The following is a 22,865-nucleotide window of genomic DNA, read 5'->3' as shown; positions in this document are numbered from 1 at the left end:
TCTGCAAAGATGAGGTGAACGTGTTTATGGTAATGGACAGTGGAGTCAAGGCAATAATCAGAATAGTCTGACACGTATGGACTTATGGCATTGGCTACTTAGTTATAGTGCCTCTAGCAGTGAAATGAATGGGAAATCTACTGGATGTTACTTGATCTGTAAAAGCAGAAGAATTTTAGGACAAGAATAGAGTCATGACTCCTCAACCAATTCTTAGTGCAAGCTTATAGACCCTCAACCCATTGAATGAAGGCGAGGCTGGTCCCATTGAAGAAGGGCCCTATACACTGCCAAAAGTTTATACTGTTAATCTTTCTACAAGCCTTCCCCAAAGGGACCTTCAGCTTTTTATGAGAGTGACTGTTCATTGGGGAAAAGGAAAAAATCAGAATTTGGGGAGATTTTTTTTTAGTGGATACTGGCTCTGAACTCACACAAATTCCAGGAGACACAGAATGTCACTGTGATCCACCAGTCAGAGTAGTGGTGTACGAAGATCAAGTTATTAATGGAGTCTTAGCTCATGTCAGTCTCACAGTGGGTCCAGGAGTCCCTGAACCCATTCTGTAGTGATTTCCCCAGTTTCAGAATGCGTAATTGAAACAGACGTGCTCCGCAAATGGCAGAACCCACATATTGGATTTCCGGCACGTGTAGTAAGGGTTATTATGGTTGGAAAGGCTAATTGGATGCCGTTAGAACTGCCCTTACCTTGTAAACCAAAAGCAGTACTGCATTTCTAGAGAGTTTGCAGAGATTACTGCCGCCATCAAGGACTTGAAGGATGCAGGGGTGGTGATTCCCACCAGATCCCCATTCAATTCACCTCTTTATCCAGTGCGAAAAACAGAGGGATCTTGGAGAATGACAGTGGATTATCGAAAACTCAACCAGGTGGTGACTCCAATTGCAGTTACTGTTCCAGATGTGGTTTCATTCCTTGAGCAAATTAATATATCTCCTGGCGCCTGTTATGCAATTAGTGATCCGGCTAATGCCTTTTTCTCCGTAGCTGTTTTGAAGGGCCACCAGAAATATTTTGCCTTCAGTTGGCAAGGCCAACGGTACATCTTCACTGTCCTACCTCAGTGGTATATCAACTCTCCAGCCCTAAGTCATAATTTATTCCACATGAACCTTGATTATCTTTCCTTTTCACAAGATGTCATGCTGGTCCATTACTTTGATGATGTTATGCTGATTGGATGTAGTAAGGAAGAAACATCCATGACTCTGGACTTATTGGTAAAACATTTGCATGCTAGAGGTTGGGAAATTATTCTGACAAAAATTCAGGTGCCATCCACCTCAGTGAAATTTCTAGGGGTTCAGTAGTGTCAGGTATGTCAAGATATTTTTCTAAAGTGAAGGATAACTTTTTGCATCTGGTCCCTCCTACAACTAAAAAGGAGTTAAAATGCCTGGTCAGCCACTTTGGATTTGGGAGGCAACATATCCCTAATTTGGGTGTGCTACAGCATCCTATTTATCAAGTGACTTGAAAGCTGCTAGTTTTGAGTGGGGCCCGGAACAAGAGAAGGCTCTGCAACAGGTTCAGGTTGCCATGTCAGCCACTCTGACACTTGGACCATATGATCTGACTGATCCAGTGATGCCTGAATTGTCACTGGTGGATACAGATGCTGCTTGGTGTCTTTGGCAGCCCCCTATTGGTGAATCACAGTGCAGACCCTTAGGAATTTGGAGCAAAGACCTGCCATCCTCTGCAGATAACTACTCTCCTTTTGACAAATAGCTTTTAGCTTGTTACTGGCCCTTAATACAGACTGAAAGCTTAACCATGGCCCACCAACTCACCATGGGTCTGAGCTGCCCATCATGAACTGGGTGTTGTCTGAGCCACAGAGCCATAAAGTCGGAGGTGTACAACAGTGCTTCATCATTAAATGGACATGGTATATATTTTATCAGGCCTGAGCAGGGCCAGAAGGTACAAGTAAGCTGCATCAGGATGTAGTCCAAATGCCCATGGTCTCCACTACTGTCACATTACCTTTCATCTCCCAATCTGCACCTATGGCCTCATGAGGAGTTCCTTATAATCAGTTGGCTGAGGAAGAGAAAACTCATGCCTGGTTTACAGGTGGTTCTACACGAGATGCAGGCACCACCCAAAAGTGGACAGGAGCAGTACTACAGCCCCTTTTTGGGACCTCCCTGAAGGACAGTGGTGAAGGAAAATCTTCCCAATGGGCAGAACTTCGAGCAGTGCACCTGGTTGTTCACTTTTCTTAAAAGGAGAAATTGCCAGATGTGCATCTATATACTGATTTATGGGCTGTGGCCAATGGTTTGGCTGGATGGTCAGGGACTTGGAAGGAATATGATTGGAAAATTGGAGACAAGGATTTATGGGGAAGAGGTATACAAATAGATCTCTATGAATGGGCCAAGAAAGTGAAGATATTTTTGTCTCATGTGAATGCCCACCTCAGCAGAGGAAGATTTTAAAAATCAAGTGGATAGGATGATGCATTCTGTGGAAACCAGTCATCCTGTTTACCCAGCCACTCCCATCATTGCCCAATGAGCTCATGAACCAAGTGGTCATGGTTGCAGGGATGGACTAATGCATGGGCTCAGCGACATGGACTTCCTGTCACCAAGGCTGACTTGGCTACAGCCACTACTAAGTGCCCAATCTACCAGCAGCAAAGACCAACGGTGAGTCCCTTATATGGCACCATTCATCGAGGTGATCAGCCAACAACCTAGCAGCAGTTGATTACATTTAACCACTTTCCAGCAGGGAAAGGACAGTATTTTGTTCTGAATGGAATACACACTTACTCTAGGTCCGGATATGCCTTCCCTGCACACAATGCTTCTGCCAAAATTACCATCTGGGGACTTACAGAATGCCTTACCCACCATCATGGTATCCTACACAGTGGTACCTCTGACAAGGGACTAACTTTACAGCAAATGAAGTGCCTCAGTGGTCCCATCCTTGTGGAATTCACTGGTCTTGCTATGTTCGCCATCATCCTGAAGCAGCTGCCTCAACAGAACAATGGAATGGCCTTCTAAAGTCACAAGTACAGCACCAGCTAGGTGGCTAAACTTTGCAGGGTTGGGGCAGTGTTCTCCAGGAGGCCGTATATGCTCTAAATCAGCATCCACTATATGGTGCTGTTTTTTCCATAGCCAGGATTCTTGAGTCCAGGAATCAAGGGGTGGCATCACTCACTATTACCCCTAGTGACCCACTTGCAAAATTTTTGCATCCTGTCCCCATAACCCTATGTTCTGTAGGTCTAGAAGTCTTAGTTCCAAAGGGAGGAATGCTACCACCTGGAGACATATCACTGAAAACAGGAACTAGAAATTAAGAGCTCCTTATTAGCCTTTGGGTCCACAGGCAAAGAAGGGAGTTACTGTATTGGCTGGTGTGATTGATGCCGATTACCAAAAGGAAATCAGATTGATATTACATAATGGAGGTAAAGAAGAATATGTCTGGAATGCAGACCCGCTTGGGACTTTCCAACCTCTACAACCACATGAGCCATTTCCTTGATATAAATCTGTGTGTGTGTGTGTGTGTGTGTGTGTGTGTGTGTGTGTGTATTTCACGGACTCCTGGTGGTGCAGTGGTTAAGATCTTGGCTGCTAACCAAAAGGTTGGCAGTTCAAATCCTTCACCTGCACCTTGAAAACCCTCTGGACAGTTCTACTCTGTCCTATTGAGTTGCTATGAGTTGGAATTGACTCAAGGACAATGATTTTTTTTTTTATATGCTTTACTGGTTTTGCTTCTCTAGATAACACAGCCTAAGATACTCATAAAACACTAATTACAAATGGAAAAAGAGTAACTTTACTATGGAGAAGGCTGGCAGGGACCATCTAACTCAAGTGACCAACATGAATTTTACTAAAGATGGGACAAAACAGAGTTGTACGCCACAACTTGATAGGATGCAATGAGAAGCTTCGTCACTGTCATACTCCTGCTACAGATATCTGACATGAATATAATCACGAGGATACAGCACTAAAACACAAAATTGAGAATATTCCACTTTAGTTTTTTGAAATTACATTGAAAAATAACAATGTCATGAAAGTTGAGAAAGAACTGAGGAATTTTTCTAGACTGAAGGAGATTAAGAGAATGACAACAAAATCCAAACATGATTCTGGCCTGGATTTCTTTACTATAAACAATATTATGGGGAAACTTAAATGAAGTCTGAGGATTTCATGATAAATTTCCTGACTCTGATGGATATATTTTGACTATATAAGAGAGCATACTCATATATATGAAAGACACTAAATATTTTGAGTGATGCGACATCGGGTCAGCAGCTTACCCTAAAGTGGTACAGAAAAATAAGTATTTGTACTGTCCTTAATGTTTTTTGGTAAATTAGAAATTATTTTAAATTCAAAACTTTTAAAAATATGTAGGCACTGGCACCCAGAGAAAATACCTACAGATGTTTAGGGATTCCTCAAAGAAAAGCCATTTAGCAACTAGAAGACCTACTAGTCAACTAGCTCTATCATCAGGTTTTCAGTGATTCACACCTAAATATGAATGGTCAACCAAAGATCCTAAAACTCTTGAGGAAGTCATCCAACAGCCAGAACCAAGGACAAATGGATCCAGAAGAAAAATACGTATGGGGAACAGAGAGCATCAGTTCATTTACTGAACAATGTGGAATATTCACAATGTTGCCACAAAGACCCCATATGGAATAGTACTTTTTTTTTTTTTTTTAATGGGCTCCTCCATTCTCAACACAAACCTTAATTTTTTTCCCCAGGTTTTTCTGGACATAGTCTCTCATGTTGATAGTTGAAATTTACTGAAGCCATCACTGATGGTTGCTTTTAAGAGATTTAATGGATCTGTAAAGCGAAGAATCAAACACAAGTAATGGTTTAGTACCTTTGTTTTGGAATCAGATAGGCTTGGGTTTTAACCATATCGGATGTTCTTATCCCTGATTTCTAGTTCCTCCTCTGTAAAATGAGGATAATAATCTCCACCCTCATAGTATTTTTTTGAAGAGCAAATGAGATAACATTCATAACTTAGCCTACCACGTACCAATAACACCAAAACCAGTTGCTGTCTAGTCAGTTCCAACTCGTGGAGACCCCATGAGTGTCAGAGTGGAATGCCATGGGATTATCTATAGGGTATTCCATAGGTTTTTCAATGCCTGATTTTTCAGAAGTAGATCACCAGGCCTTTCTTCCAAGATGTCTCTGGGTAGGCTCAAACCTCCAACCTTCCAGTTAGCAGCTGAGCACATTAACTGTTTACAACAACCAGGAACTTCCCCACTGGCTTCTCTGTAATCCAGAGATATGCGCATTCCTTCTGTATCCTTCTGGAAGAGACCTTGAGCTCATTATTTGTGTTGATTGTGTTCCGCTGAAGAATTTTTGGCTAAATGTCAGCTGATCACTCTATTCAAGATACCCATCCCACCAACCTATGCCCTGATTTCCCAGTTATTAAGCTATGGTCTCTCAGCTTCAAATCCTCCTTTCTATGTGCCAAACGAAGGACAAACGGATCCAGAAGAAAAATATACATACACAAAAAAGAGAGCATCGGCTTACTTATTGAACAACGTTTTTTTGGTAATGTTAGGGCTGAGACTCTAAAAACCTTTTTTATCCCTTGTCAATGGTTCCACTTTAGGCTCTACCAAGAGGGGGCGCTAGAGGGAGATTGGAAGGCTCAAGACGAGAACAATCGCACTCTTCATTTTGGGTCCTATTTCTGTTTGGGTTGTCAGTTGTTTTGGTTTCCTGTTCCTGTGTCCCTCGACCAGCACTTCTTCACCTAGTAGCAGCGGTTTGTTCCAGTATAGTAATAGATTCCAGTTTGTAATTTTTCTAACACTCCAGGAACCAATGTTAGAAAAATTGCACCAAGGTGCCCTCGTGGTGCAGTTGTTAAGGGCTACAGCTGCTAACCAAAAGGTTGGCAGTTTGAATCCACCAGCCACTCCCTGGAAACCCTGTGGGGCAATTCTACTCTGTTCTATACACAGGGTTGCTATGAGTTGGAATCAACTGCACAACAGCTTTGGTTTGTTTTTTTGGTTTTCCAGGAATCAGCTTTCTCAGGCCTCTCAGCTCTGCAGAGCTCCTCCTCCAGGCTACTAAGTGTTAATAATTCCAACCTCTTCAGTCTTCCTCCAGCCCTAAGAATAAACCTCTGTACTACTTAGTGTTTCCTTTTTTTTTTTCTCTCCATTTCTTCAATATCTAGTTAATTCTTTGCTTTAAATTATTTCTATTAAAATAATGCGTTGTCACTAAAGGGCAAATAATGTCTGATCCCACTAAAACGAAATACGTATTATTGTTGTTGTTGCTAGGTGCCATTGAATCAGTTCCAACTCATAGCAACTCTATGCACAAGAGAACGGAACAGTGCCCGGTCCTGCGCCATCCTCACAATTGTAGCTATGCTTGAACCCATTGTTGCAGCCACTGTGTCAATCCATCTCATTGGGAGTCTTCCTCTTTTTTGCTGACCCTCTACTTTACCAAGTATGATGTCCTTCTCCAGGGACTGGTCCCTCCTGATCACATGTCCAAAATATGTGAGACGTAGTCTCATCATCTTTGCTTCTAAGGAGTATTCTGGCTGCACTTCTTCCAAGACAATGAAATACATAGAATAGACAAATATACTGAGATCAGAGTTTAACAGTGGTTACCAGGGGCAGGGAGAGGGCCTGGGGGGGATTATTGTTTAGGAAGCATAGAGTTTTTGTTTATGAGAATTTGGCAGATGGCTTTGCTGATGGTTGCACAACATAATTGTTGCAATTGATCTCACCAAATTGTATACCTGAAAAATGTTGAACTGGCAAAAATAATAATAATAATGTGCCATATTTCGCCTCCTGACTGAACTCTATCTGACAGAGGTGAGTTGTGCATCCTTCTTAGATTCCTCTTTAGATTCTGTTCCAGAATTCTGTCTATGCATAATCTTATTTTTGAAGATTAGCCTGCCCTTCCATTAGATATAGGCATTTCAGCGTGAGTTTTCAGGTTAATCCCATACTTCCTGTTAAAGAAATACTCACTTTCATTCATGTTTTCTGGCCCCTCGGCTGCTAACCAAAAATTGGCAGTTCTAATCCACCAGCCACTTCTTGGAAACTTTATAGGGCAGTTCTACTCTGTCCTATAGGGTTGCTATGAGTTGACAACAAGCCCTGGCGGCACAGTAATTAAAGCACTTTGCCGCTAACTTAAAGGTCAGCGGTTTGAACCTACCAGCTGCTCTCAGGCAGAAAGATGGGGCAATTTACTTCCGTAAAGATTTACAGCCTTGGAACCCCTATGAGGTAGTTCTACTCTGTCCTGTACAGTCACTACAAGTCGGAATAAACTTTATGGTAACTGGTTTAATGGAGAGGCTCAGACAGGTTTGCTTGTACCCGGCTGCCAACTACCATTTCCCTTTGCATTTCATGTTCCAGTGAGATTATCTGTTAAAGGCTTCTAATTCAGTCTAGTAACATAACAGAGAAAATTGCTAAAATCAAGGGCAGTAGAGAAAACAGACTTACTCTTATCATACCTATATCACTTGCTCTGTCTCTCTTTTCTCCTATCTCCAGGCCATCCTAAAGATTTTATTAGTATCTTCTTCAAATATCATTTTTCATCATAGCACTTTCTTCCTCAAGAATGTGCAATGACTCGCTATTGCCCAAGACATCAAGCTCAAACTCCTAAATTAGACCTTGGGCATCATTAGGATGGCTTCAGCCAGTTAGACTGACCGCACTATAGACTGACTTTTCCACTTTATAGATCTGGATTTGGTAACAAACACAAGTACTTCCAGCCTTATCTTTTTTAAGAAAGAACTAGTAACAATCTGTAGGAATAGGCCTGCTCAGGATTGCCTAGGTATAGCCAGTCTCACAGTAAACACTCGGGAATATGGTGTACTGGTGAAAAGGCAGACAGGGAACCAGAGTCTCCATGAAACCTGGTAGAGGCCAAGAGGGAATCCTTCCAGGAATAGAGCAAGCTTCTTGGAAGGACTCAAAGTGATCCCTTGTTACATGTCTTCAGGGACCAATGGGCACCCTCAGGGGGATTTAAGGGACAGAAAATCTTCACTCTAGAATCCTGAGTGTTACTACACCTTACAACTAGAGGCCAACAGTGTACAAAAAGTTGCATCCTTCACCTACATTAAAGAAACTTGTATACTTTCCCTGTCTCAGTGGGCATTTCCATCAGTCAAGTACTATCACACTTTGACAACTATACATATCCACCAGATAAGTTTCCACAATAAGACTTCATAAAAAATGCTTATTAAATAACTCTGTGATGACTGTTTTCCAGAGTCAAATAGCTACAATGGTTAGTTGATTGTGTGTTCACTCTTCAAGTTTGTTACATTGTTATACGTGGCCTACAAAGAAATTATCTGTCCCTGCATGCTGCAAACAGTTAATGTGCTTGGCTACTGTTATAGATTGAATTGTGTCCCCCAAAAACATGTGCTGTAAATCCTAACATCTATGCCTGTGGTTATAATCCCATTTGGGAGTGGGTTGTCTTTGAATTAGTGTAAGGTGTGTCTTAAATCAATCTCCTTGGAGATATAAAAGAGGCTGAACAAGCAAAAGAGAGAAGTAGAGATGGGGGAAGACAGATGCCAAGCCACATGAAGATGGCCCAGAAGCAGAGGCTCAAAAGAGACAGGGACCTTTCTCCAGGGCCAACAGAGAGAGAAAGCCTTCCCCAGAGCTGGCACCCTGAATTTGGACTTCTAGCCTCCTAAACTATGAGATAATAAATTTCTGTTTGTTAAAGCCACCCACTTATGGTATTTCTGTTATTGCAGCACCAGATAACTAAGACAGCTACCAACCAAAAAGTTGATGGTATGAGTACACCCAGAGGCACCTCAGAAGAAAGGCCTGGCAATCAATGGTTAAAAAATCAGCCACTGAAAATGCTATGGAGCACAGTTCTACTCTGACATACATGGGGTTGCCCCGAGTAGGAATTGACTCAATGACAACTGGTGGTAATTTATAGAATTTAACAAGATGGTTCAGGCTATTTCTAGATGATATCACATATCCAGCCAAAAAAAGTAAATTCAGTCAAATGTCAGTATTTTTGATCTACATGACATCAAATATCTAGATATTCAAAAATTCTTATCGTTAGTTGTCGTCAGGCCTTTTCCAGCATATGTTGACCCCATGTGTCCAGAGAAGAACTATGCTTTATAAGGTTTTCAAGGCTGTGACCTTTCAGAAGCATATTGCCAGGCTTATATTAGTGGGTTTGAACTGCTAACCTTTCAGCTAGTAGCAGAATGCATAAACCTTTGCGCCACCCAAGGACATCTAAAAAAGAAAAAAACCTGGGTCGTTGACATATCTTACAGATCTATCTAAGAAAGAAAGAAAACTAGGCTGTGTAAAGCGTAACGCATATTTATATGTTTTTAATGTACCTACTAAATTTTTACATGGTTAATTATGATTTTGCTTTAACGTTAAATAGTATGTTTGGGTTGTTTATTTCTTATAAGATGACTGGTACTAAATTATCCTTATTTCTGTATTTGTCTCCCATGACTAAGGTTTTAATATATTTACTGTCATTCATTTCATTTTAGTGTTTCTTCTCATTTCACTCTTACCATTTACTCTATTTCAGCTGTATCATGATTAAGATATGGCATATTTCAATTTTTTTCCGTCTATTTCTCAAGAATGTATGTCTTTAACTTAACTTGATTTCTTACTTAGTGTTACAAGCTTCTCTGATTTCAGGAATCAACAAAAATACTGAGGGCAAAATGAAAGCTATAATCAAAAGAAAGTTTCCGCTACCTGATTTCACGAAGACATGAAAGTTTGATGAACAAAGTTGGGGCGGAGGGGTGGTACTGCCTATTTAAATCCATCAAACTCAAAGCCCTGGTGGCACAGTGGTTAAGAGCTCAGCTGCTAAACAAAAGGTCGGCAGTTCAAATCCACCAGCCTCTCCTTGGAAATGCTATGGGACAGTCCTACTCTGTTCCTTAGGGTCACAATGAGTCATAATCGACTCAACAGCAATGGGTTTGCTTTTGGTTGTGCCATACTTAATCAAGTAGCTCACATTCTCAGCTTCACATGCGGCACATTACAAGACATTTTAATTCCTTACTTATTCTATGAAGTGAAATATGTTTATGAAACAAGTTGTTTATTCATACTTGAATGTGAAGAATACACTTCTCTTGATGAATCATCTGGAGGCGGTAAATGTGAGGAACAATGTATTTATTTTCATCAAAATGTCATTTAACCCACACTGGTGGCTAAGCTTTGCATTCAGCCTACATTTAATAGCTTGTCTTGAGCAAAATAACTCTTACTTAAAAGTAAGTAAATATATAACAATCAACATTGCTTAATTCTATTTATATTTCCTTGAAATGCATCGTATCTCCTAGAACTAAATTTCAATACATTCACTGGTGACTAAATTGCAACTCAGTATACAAGTCCATGGAAACTTGCCTCTCCCAAGCACCTAGGATAAAATGCAAACTCTTTACCATGGTCAATAAGGCCCTGCCTGATCCAACCCCTGCTTTTGGCATCCTCTCTTATTACTTCTTGTCTTAGTTTACTATTACCGCTGTAACAGAAATATCATAAGTGAGTGGCTTAAAAAAGCAGAAATTTATTTATTTTCTCAATTAAGTTATTCTCAGTTAAACTAGGTGTCCAAATTCGGTGACTGGCTTTAGGGAAAGGTTCTCTGTCGTCTCTGAGGAGAAAATCCTTGTCTCTTTCAGCCCTAGCATTCCTGGGTGATCTTCATGTGTCATTTATCTTCCCTTGTTTGTGAGGAGCCCTGGTGGCACAAAGGTTAAGAGCTCAGCTGCTAACCAAAAGAATGGCAGCTCAAACCCACTAACCACTTCTTGGAAACCCCATGGTGCAGTTCTATTGTGTGCTATAGGGTCGCTATGAGTAGGAATCAACTTGATGGTAATTGGTTTCCATTTGTGCTTGCATGTCTCTGTGTTTATGCTGTTCCTTGTAACTCAAAAGTGATCAGGTTTAACTTCCACCGCACACTGATATGACCTCATTGACATAAGAAAAAAAACCCTGTTTCCAAACAGGATTACAACCACTGGTGTAGGGTTTAGAATTCCAGCACATACTTAGGGGGACACAATTCAATTGATAACACTCCCTTATTTAATATGTTCTAGCTACAGCAACCTTTACGTTACTTGATTTTCCTAGGCCTATTTTCTCATCAGGACCTATCTTAGCTATCTAGTGCTGCTATAACAGAAATATCACAAGTGGATGGCTTTAACAAACAGAAATTCTTTCTCTAACAGTTTAGGAGGCTAGAAGTCCAAATTCAGGCTGCCAGCTGAAGGGGAAGACTTTCTCTGTTGGCTCTGGGGGAAGGTTCTTGCCATCAATCTTCTCAGTGCAGGGTCCCCAAGTCCAAAAGACACACTCCACTCCTGGTTCTTCTTGCTTGGTGGTATTAAGATCCCTCTCCTCTCTGCTCACTTCACTCTTTTGCATCTCAAAAGAGATTGACTCAAGATATAACCTAATCCTGTAGACAGAATCCTGCCTCATTAACATCACAGGGGTTAAGATTTGCAACGCAGAGGGAAATTACATCAGATCACAAAATGAAGGACAACCACGCAATACCAGGGATTATGACCTGGCCACATTGACACACATTTGTGAGGGACACTATTCAATCCATAACAAGACCTTTGCATTTGTTGTTCCCTCTGCCTGGAAGGTTGTTCTCCAAGTCTTTGAAAGGCTGCTCCTCCTCATCGTTCATGTCTTACCTCATTACCACCTCCACAGAGAGATAAACATCCTTTCTTAAGTAGCCGTCTTCTCCCCATCACTCTCCATTCCTTTACCCGACAGAGCATGCATCTGCATTTCAAATCATCTATTTACTTGTTGTCTGTCTTGGGATTTATCCCTGGATAGCCTCATGCTCCCTGAGCATTCTCCTCAACACTGCCTGTCTAAGTTGGGTCCTTAAAGTCTCTCTGGGTTTCTAGGTTGTTCTCCAGTTCTCTGCCGGTAATGGAGCCTTACCAAAATTCTGACCTGTGTACCTTGGCCTTGATCCCATGCCTTCCTCCTACCAGCCCCCTCAATCTCAGGACCAGACCCAACTCCCTCTACCCTGAATAAAATCCAAACTCTTTACTGTGGCCAACAATGCCCTGCCTGATCTGTCCCCTGCTTCTGGTATCCACAGAGGGATATTCCTAAAAGCTCTTATCTACAAGAGATGCTTACTGACATGGCCCCACTCACTAGGTCAGAATCTTTGGATCAGACCTGGGGTTTATTGAACATTGACCTCCTCAAAGAGCAGGATTAACATGAAGGCTAGTCTTACCTGTAGGATTCCTTGAGATAGTAAGTTCCTGGGACTTCACAGCATTCCTTGACTTTTTCAGGAGCGTCATCTCTGGAAATAAGTGATTTCCCATTAATCCAATTATGACACCAAACTACAATTCATGTAGCTTAATTCTTGCAACATTATGGGACAGTGAGGTGATTAATTGCATAAGTCTGAAGTCAAATTCTAGTTGTGCCATTTACTAGCCGTGTGGCCCTGGATACATTGTTCAAGATCTCTGAGCCTTAGCCTCCTAAACGTAAAATGGAGAAAACAACAGTACCTTCTTGAAAGGGTTGTTGTGAGGATCCAGTGAGACCATACAAAGTGTTCAGATCTGTGCCGGACAGGCCTACACATTGCTTGTGGATAGGCAGGATGAGATAACCTAATGGGTGGGGATTTGCAGTATATAACAAAGCTATGTATGCATTTGCCCTTTGTCCCAGCCTTGCGACTACAGCTATACCTCCACAACTATAATATAACATAGGTACAAGGCTCTTTGTTAAGGCTTTATTTGTAACCACAAAATATTGGGGAAAAGGCTAAATAATCAGAGAAAGTGGTTGACCCAATGGAGTACTATGCAGTCATGTAAAGTGCTCCTAAGAACTAATGTGGAGGGTTTTCCAGGTTAAATTAAGTGAAAAAAGGCAGACACAAAGGAATATTGTATGTGTGTGTTTGTGTGTGCATGTGTGTACACTCACACACATATATATATCTTCCTCACAAGACAAAGAATAAGAAATATATGTGTATATATACAAAATATATACATACATATGTACATATATACCTGTGCATATGTGTATTTATAATTTATTTGCTTATTTCTGAAAAATGAAATATAAGAAGGATAAACTAGAAACCTGTGAAAATAGTTACCCATAGAGGGGGGATGGGAACTGGGAGAAAGACAGAAACAGGAATAAGACTTCTTTGAGTAGATTCTTTAAATGTATTTTTGCCTTTTGAATCATGTGAATGTTTTACATATCGAAAAATTAAAACTGAATTAAAAGGATTTTAAAAAGCAGACTCTAAAATTCAATACAAACAGAAACAAGTTAAACTGAATACATATCAAATTGATCATATAACTAAACAGAAAAAAGAAATAATTAAGCAGGTTTTAAACACAGTAGCCTGACTGAATATTCTTGGTGGGGTGGGGTTTTTTAAGACAAATCCAAATTGTGTGGTTTGCTAGAGGACATCAAAATAGGCAGGGCGGCTGTTCTAGATAAACAGAGACCAAAGGGACAAGACAATTCAACATAATGTGTGGTCTTTCTTTGGATCTAGAATTAAAAAAATAGAAGAATATCTATGAAGGGCATTACTGGGACGGGGGGAGATGTGAATATGGACTGTGTGTTGTAATCTATTATTACATCAAGGTTAACATCAAGGTTAAGTTCCTGGAAATGAGCATGACGATGTGATTAAGTAGGGTAAAACTGCTTTTGTTCTTAGGAAATACATGCTGAAATGAAGTATCGTGACTCTTCATAAAACTTACTTTCAAACTTTCGACAAAAAGAGAGAGAAGAAGAGACAGAAAGTAAGTGTGCAAGACATTCATACTACTTTTCAACTTTTCTCTAGGTTTGAAATTTTTTGAATTAAAAACTTGGGGCGGAAACCTCAAAACCAAACAAACAAAAAAGATCTGAGTACTCAGTTGACTTGTTAGCTCTTCCAATCTCTGATTCTCTCTATCTGGGAGGCTGTAAAAAAAAACCCTGAAATACATACATATGTCTGGTAAATAAAAAAGAAATCATAGAGTGGAGTCTATTTTCAGCCTACTGAAGCATGTCAGTTGATACTTTATTTATTCATTTCTCATAGGATTTGCCCAAACAAATAAAATTGCCGCCAACTTTCAGAAAAGGAAGTGATACTATCTCCAGGCTTCCCCGGATAGAAGCAGTTAAAGCTTATCCTTATTTTACCTCCTTCCTTAGTGACGTGCCTTGGCAGAAACTCAACAGGAGCATCTTTCTAGCCAGACTGTGGAAAAGAGACAGACAACACTGCCTCCTTCCCTGGTGACTTATGCTGGGGACATGCCACTGCTTCCAGCCTGTCCATCTCAATTGTGGCAACAAAGCACTAGGCCAAGAGGCAGACCCCTGGGTAGTCGGGTCTACATTATTTCAGATTTTAAATTCTGAGAGAGAGAGACAGAAAGCCCTTCTCCCAGATCAGGGAGCAGGAAGTATAATTTACAATAGATTAAGCTCACCTCCTCTGGAGAGCATTTAAAGATCTAAAAGCACTTCCTTTTAAATTCCTGGTACACAATTGACCTAACAAAACTCTTTTAAACGCCCCTAAATTATATACTTTAAAAAATCTTTTTCCCAGATATATAATATTTGCCCCACAAAATGATGAAATGTCATTTTGCCGCTGGCCTTCTATTTTCCTTTCTTTCAAGACTTAAAAGCCGGTTTCATTGCGATTGTAGGACTGTGTCCAGGTATAGACAGGCACCCTTTGTAACTGGCTAAAAGCTACAGAAAGGCTCTATTGAAACAAAATGCTGTTCATATCCTGATCCACGCCAGGAGGAATAAATCACACAAAAGCACCTAAAGAAAACTGTTTTATACTTACCAGGGTGTTACATTAGCTAACAAGGGAAAGATGATTACACTTATAGATTTTTTTTTCCCTTTTTATAGAGGCAGAATCTGTATACAGTTGAAGAATTGCATATTATCACCACTGGAATTTGAATTCACCTAATGAGAACTAGCAGCAAAAGAAGACCTCTTGTGAGGCTGCTTGACCTTGGCTCTGGAGTTGGGCCATAAGCCTAGGTTGCTTAGCTTCCCGTTGGGGTCACAGCACTGATTGGCTAACGTATTTTGAGATACGATTTTTGCATCAGTAAAAATACTAAAGCATGCATCTTTCTAAAAAGTACATCCTAGGCTAATTATGGAATTGAATCTATTAATACCAAGTGATAGTTGTAAAATAGTACCTTCTATTTGCATAGTGTTATGTACATCTGCACTTCAGAGCACAGTCACCTGCATAATCTCAGTTAATCCTAGGAACTCTGTGAGGTAGACGCCATAGTTCATCTTTCCATTATATAAGTAAAACAAGACATGATCATTCTGAATGCTTAAACCTTATGTCCACCATTTATCAGAACTGAAAAACTCTGACTTGAAAGAGAGAGAAAGAGACACCAATCAGCTCCGTCATTTATTAGCTGTGTGGTCCTGGACAAATGACCAAGTTTTTCTGAGTCTCAGTTCCCTCATCTGCAAAACAAGGAAAATGATATCCACCTTATAAGAATGGTTTGATGCTTAAATAAATTTGAAGAAAAATAATTGAGGACTATTTATTCATTCATTCATTCATTCAAAAAATATTTCTTTAGTGTTTTCAGTGGTTAACAGATGGTAAAGATACATATCTAAAGGAAGAAAGTAATATAACTGTACTATTAAGACATTGAGGGAGCCCTGGTGGCACAGTGATTAAGAACTTGGCTGCTAACCAAAATATCAGCAGTTCAAATCCACCAGCCACTTCTTAGAGATCTTATGGGACTGTGTTCTAAAGGGTTGCTATGAGTTAGAATCGACTCAGTGGCAATGGGTTTGGTTTGGTTTTATTAAGATACAGTGCCTACCCTGGTACATAAATTTGAATATTCATAATTAATACTTAAAATTTAACATTTAAAATTAAAATGTATGCATCAACCACTAAGGCCAAAGATGAAGAAATTGAAGAATTTTACCAACTTCTGCAGTCTGAAATTGATTGGACATACAATCGGGATGCGTTGATAATTACTGGTGGTTGGAATATGAAAGTTGAAGACAAAGAAGAAGGATCAATAGTTGGAAAATATGATCTTGGTTTACAGAAATGATGCTGGAGATTGAATGACAGAATTTTAAGAGACCAATGAATTCTTCATTACAAATACATTTTTTCAACAATATAAACAGCTGCTATGCAAGTAGACCTTGCCAGATAGAATACACAGGAATCAAATAGACTATATCTGTGAAAAGAGACTATGGATAAGCTTAACATCATCAGTCAGTCAGAACAAGGCAGGGGCCGACTGCGGAACAGACCATCAGTTGGTCGTATGTAAATTCAAGTTGAAGCTGAAGAAAATTAGAACAAATCCACGAAAGCCAAAGTACAACCTTGAGTATATCCCACCTGAATTTAGAGACCATCTTAAGAATAGACGAGTTGAGGAATGACTCGAAGAAAGGAAAAGGTCATTAAAAAGACAGGGAGGTAAGAAAAAAACAAAATGGATGTCAGAAGAGACTGAAACTTGCTCTTGAACATCGAGTAGCTAAAGCAAATTGAAGAAATGCTGATGTAAAAGAGCTGAACAAAAGATTTTAAAAGGCGGCTCAAGTAGACAAAGTAAAGTATTATAGTGACCTGTGGAATTAGAAAACCAGAAAGGAAGAACACACTCGGCATTTCTCAAGCTGAAAGAACTGAAGAAAAAATTCAAGGCTTGCGTTGCAACAGTGAAGATTTGTATGGGCAAAATACCGAACAACACACACACACACAAAAAAAAACCTTTGCTGTCAAAAGAAGTTGAAAGGAATACACAGAGTCACTGTAGCAAAAGAATTGGTCAACATTCAGTCATTTCAGGAGGTAGACTATGATCAAGAACCGACGGAACTGAAGGAAGAAGTCCAAGCTGCACTGAAGACATTGGCAAAAAACAAGGCTCTAAGAATTGACAGAATACCAACTGAGATGTTTCAACAAACAGATGCAGAACTGGACTTGCTCACTTGTCTATGCCAAGAAATTTGGAAGACAGCTACCTGCCAAATGACTGGAAAAGATCCATATTTGTGCCTATTCCCAAGAAAGGTGACCCAACAGAATGCGGAAATTACTAAACAATATCATTAACATCGCACCCGAGCAAAGTTTTCCTGAAGATCATTCAAAGGTGGTTACAGCAGTATATTGACAGGGAACTGCCAGAAATTCAAGCAGGATTCAGAACAGAACGTGGAACAAGGGATATCAGTGCCGATGTCAGATGGATCTTGGCTAAAAGCACAGAATACCAGAAAGATATTTGCCTGTGTTTTATTTAGTATGCAAAGGCATTCAACTGTGTAGATCATAACAAATTATAGATAACATTGTGAAGAATGAGGATTTCAAAATACTTAATTGTGCTCACTGGGAACCTGTACATAGATCAAGAGGCAGTCGCTTAAACAGAACAAGGGGATACTGTGTGGTTTAAAGTCAGGAAAGACATGCGTCAGGGTTGTATCCTTTCACCATACTTATTCAATCTGTACCAGGGCAAATAATCTGAGAAGCTGGACTATATGAAGAACAGGGCATCAGGATTGGAGGAAGACTCATTAACAACATGGGTTACGCAGGTGAGACAAACTTGCTTAAGCGCTTACTGATGATCAAATACTACAGCCTTCAGAAGAGATTACACTTCAACATAAAGAAAACAAAAATCCTCACAGCTGGACCAATACGCAACATCACGACAAATGGAGAAAAGGTTGAAGTTGTCAAGGATTTCATTTTACTTGGATCCAGAATCAATGCCCATGGAAGCAGCAGTCAAGAAATCAAAGGATGCATTGCATTGGGCAAATCTGCTGCAAAAGACCTCTCTAAAGTTTAAAAAGCAAAGATGTTACTTTGAAGACTGAGGTGTGCCTGACCCAAGCCATGGTGTTTTCAGTCACCTCATTTGCATGTGAAAGCTGGAAAATGAATAAGGAAGACAGAAGAGGAATTCGTGACTTTGAATTATGGTGTGGGCGAAGAATGTTGAATAAACCATGTGCTGCCAAAAGAACAAACAAATCTGTCACAAAAAAGGTACAGTCAGAATGCTCCTTGGGAGGGAAGATGCTGTGCATAGGGTCACTATGAGTCAGAACTGACTTAACGGCACCTGACAACAACAGTGCATACCTTCATGAAGCTCACAGACTGGAAGGATGGCAGACATTCAAATAAAACATTACAATATAATATGATACTAAGAAAAAAGCCTATGGCCACCACATACAGTTGTGAAGGTTTTGCACTGAAAACTCCAGGGAACAAAATTCACACCACAAGATGAGTGAGTTTTGATGCCCCAGGAATAGTGTAATGTACATCCTAAACATCAATACACAGCAGCTCTGCTGTTGACAGAGAAAGGCTAGTAAAGTCTTCACGGAAGTGGCATTTGATCTAGATCACCTCCAGAAGAAAAAGAGCATAAGAAAGAATGAAATGAATATTGAATTGTAAGACCACCAATTGTGATAATAGATGGAATGTGTATACGACAGAAAATTAATTTGAAAAGGTAAAAAGAGACCCTGATCTGAATAATTTATATTTTATTCTAAAAGAAGAAAGCACTTTAGTGCAAAAGCATGGTTGCTGCCTTAGCATCCCTTCTCCGTTACCCATCACCCTTAGTTTTCATTTGGAGATTCTCATGGTTCCAGGGATTGTCTAAACAAAATGAAACCCAAAACTCTTACTGAGAATATTGGAACAAATGTACTAGAAGCATTGTGACTGAGAGGGCAGCCAGCCTTAGACTAAAACTGATACCCTGGCAGGCAGATTGGAGAAACAAAAAGAAGTAGGTTCCTGATGACTGTATTGAACCTCTGGGTCAGGTATTGCCTGAAGCCCACCTACTTCTGGAATCTTCAGCTATGTGAGCCAGTGAAATTGTATTTATTATTTAAGCCAGCTTAGATTTTATTTTCTGTTACTGTCAACCAAAAAAAAAAAAAAATTGTTTTTAACTGATACAGGTGCCAGTGAAAGACTCTAAGCAAAGAAGTGACATTATTATATTTACGTTTTAGAAACTATTACTAAAAACAATAGGAAAGGGATATATTAGAAGAGGCCGGAAGTTATTAGAATAGTCTATCACCAAAGTCCAAGCAAGAAGGGAAGACAAAATAATGAGCTTTATATGCTGGCATAAAGAAGATCATACAGGCATATTTTTAATGCAGAAAACCATGTCACAAAATAATTTATATATTATGATCCATTTTCACTTTAAAAATCCTCATTACTTATGTCTATATGCCATTTAACTTTTTACCATGTATATGTTCTGTGTCAATTTTTTGAAAGAATTGTATTTATCAATCGTGTTATTTAAAGAAAAACAAATTAAGAAATAACAACCAACTGACCTAAGTTTGCGGCCGTGAAAGGAAAGAATAAATGTAAAAGACATTTAGAAGTCAAGCTATCTAAAGCAATCCTTTCAGGTAAAGTCCATGCCCCACTTCACCCATGACTCATTTCTGGACTATCCCTGCCCAGAGTGATCATCCTTCTTTGAGGAAACCACCAGACTAAACTGCTGCCATCGAGTCAATTCCGACTCATAGTGACCCTATAGGACAGGGTAGAACTGCCCCATATAGCTTCCAAGGAGTAGCTGGTGGATTTGAACTACTGACTTTTTGGTTAACAGCCAATCTCTTAACCACTGCACGACCAGGGATCCTATCGTCCTTTGAACTTCTAATAAATATCCTTGCTGTCTAGATAATCATTTAGCCTTCCCACCTTTGGCCTTGTGTTTGAAGGTTAACTTTTCTTTAATTTGTTTCTTGTTTTCCAACTGATTATAAGCTTCCAGAATCCTTGTCTATGCTTTTTTGTAGCCGCTATCCCCAGCTCGGTACTTTGCACATAGTAATGATTCAAATATGCTCTAGTCAGTTTATCTTTCTTTCAACTACACAATACTGCTCTCATTTCCCCACGGCCCTCTGCCCTACCACCCCTTAACCTGAAGGGGAGACGGTCTGGAAACCTCCAAAAGGCTTAAGGACACTTCTGTCCTGCAATGGACATGACTTTCTCAGGTGCTAGTTTTAGCTCTGTGTCTGTATTACCAAATAGCCTGAAAAAAATCAACCTCTCTGGGTCTGTTTCTAACTATAAAAGCCTTCACAGAAATATTGGAGAGGTCAAGATTAAAGTCAAGAGATTCAAAACCTGTGAGGCACAGAAAAAAAAAAACAGGCCAGTATAGGAAGATAGATCTGGAAGGAAATAACATGTCGGACAGAAGATAGTTAAGTCCGTGCTAGAGAAAATGCAATTGATAAAAGACAACCATTTGAGAAAAGCAATAGGACAGGAAAGCACAGTTAATGTGACTTCATCACCAGAAACATAGAATCCAACCAAATAAACTGTCCTCAAATGAAAAGAACAAGTGCAGCACACAGGTTTGATTCTGCTGTGTTTTGGTCGCCAAAGTCATTTATTCAGTAAATGTTCATCGAATGTCTATAGTTAGGAAAAACTGTGGTTGGTGCTGGAGCCCTGGTGGTGCAGTGGTTAAGAGCTAAAACGTCAGCAGTTCGAATTCACCAGCTGCTCACTGGAAGCCCTACGGGGCAGTTCTACTCTGTCCTATAGGGTCGCTATGAGTTGGAATTGACAGCAATGGGTTTGGTTTGGTTTGGTTTGGTGGTTGGTACTGACGAGATAGTAATAAACAAGAGAAGCATTGTCCCTGCGCTCTTGAAGCTTCAGTTCTAGTGAAGGACGAAGACAAGGAAACCATCAATCACGACACAACAGGATGAATGCAGGAGCTGCTCCGATTCCAGAAGGCACCTCTCACATTGTATTCTATGTAAATGGCACTCCCTGAAGGGCATTCTCACAGCCTACAATGTGAGTGATCCCCTAAAAAAAGAACAGAGTAAGGAAAATCTCAGAGCATTGTAGGAGCATCTAACCCAGTCTTAGGGGTTCAGAGACAGCCTCTTAAAAGAAAATAAACTTTAATATTAAATTAGAAGGATGAGTGAGAGTTAGCAAATCAAAGGGAGAGTTGGTAGAAGGAATAGGGGGAGGTACTGAGTGGAAATGGTTTCCCAGACAAAGGCAATGTCAGGTGCAAAAGAGAGCAAGACACGTTCACAGTCGCTTCATATGAATGGATCATACAGGGCACGGCAAGTGAAAAATTTATCATGGGCAAGGTCAAAAAGAGTCTTCTATAAGCCTTGATAAGGAGTTTGGATTTTACCCTGACATCCATGAGAATGCCATACTATTCCTAAGGTATTAAAAATAATAACTGGAGCCATTTGTTCTATGTAAAATAATTCGTACGCTGTGTAAACAACTGGAAGGCAATTTCCACTTTTGCAGCTTTTAAAGCATTTGTACAGCACCACACGTTTGGCACTCAGTGACATCTGTTTTAAAATACCGCTATAGGTTTTTTTCTGAGGATATTATTATTCTCTACTTACCCACAGTTCTGGGTCAGTTTTTGTTTTAGTGCCCAGGTGATACAAAAGGTTAACATGCTTAGCTGCTAAGCCAAAGGTTGGAGGTTTGAATCTACACAGAGAGGGACCTTGGAAGAAAAACCAGCCAATGAAAACCCTGTGGAGCACATTTCTACTCTGACCCACATGGGGTGCTTGTGAGTTGGAATCCACTCCATGGCAACTGTGTTCCCAGGAGTCCCTGGGTGGCGCAAACAGTCAGCATGCTCAGCTAGCTCACCAAAAGGCTGGAGAGTCAAGTCTACCCAAGGGTGCCTCAGAAGAAAGGTCTGGCGATCTACTTCTGAAAACTCAGCTATTGAAAACCCTATGAAGCAAAATTCTACTCTAATCTAACACTGATGGGGTCATCATGAGTTGGAATCGACTGCAACTTTTGTCGTTGTTGTTGTTATTGACGTGGTAAGAGAGCCTTTCTCTTCAGCAACCTATGTACTAATCTTACCCTAAAGCCCAGGCTTGCCTGCTGGATCCTCCCTATGACTCAGAGTCCTCGTACCTGTCATTCCCAGACTGGCCAACGCCACGCTGGATTGAGAAGAGTGAGTATAAAGCATCTGCTCCGGCCCCCCCGACAGTTCTGTGTCACCTGTGCACCTTGGGCAAGCTGCTGATCCTTAGATGGATATCACTATTGCACTTCTATATTTTCCATCCTTCCAGAAAACAACAGCTAAACGTTAGAGCATGAAATAGTGTTTTGGTCAGGGGTCTCGTGAGCATGTCAGGTCAAATTCTCTTCTTGGGAGGGGGCTTCAAATTATTTTGTAAGCTTCCGCAATAGCATTGCACCTCATTTGATCTTCAGGAAAACAGACTTTGAAAACACGAGTTGATGGGCCCTGACAGCCAGTTTCTTAGGTATGTCTTTCCAACCATCCTGGCAGGGAGACCATTACACTGCAGCTTCAGGAATCCTACCCTACCTCCAAGGTCTTCCCACAACACTGAAAACTCACCACTGTTGGGAGTCTACTGTTTGCAGTACATACCTTATTCTTAGCATTTGAGGGATGTGGCTGGTCTCAGAAA

Source organism: Loxodonta africana, chromosome 17 (assembly GCF_030014295.1).
Source record: "Loxodonta africana isolate mLoxAfr1 chromosome 17, mLoxAfr1.hap2, whole genome shotgun sequence".
Lineage (NCBI taxonomy): Eukaryota > Metazoa > Chordata > Mammalia > Proboscidea > Elephantidae > Loxodonta > Loxodonta africana.
The sequence above is the reverse complement of the archived record's forward strand: the minus strand, read 5'-3'. Positions refer to the sequence as shown.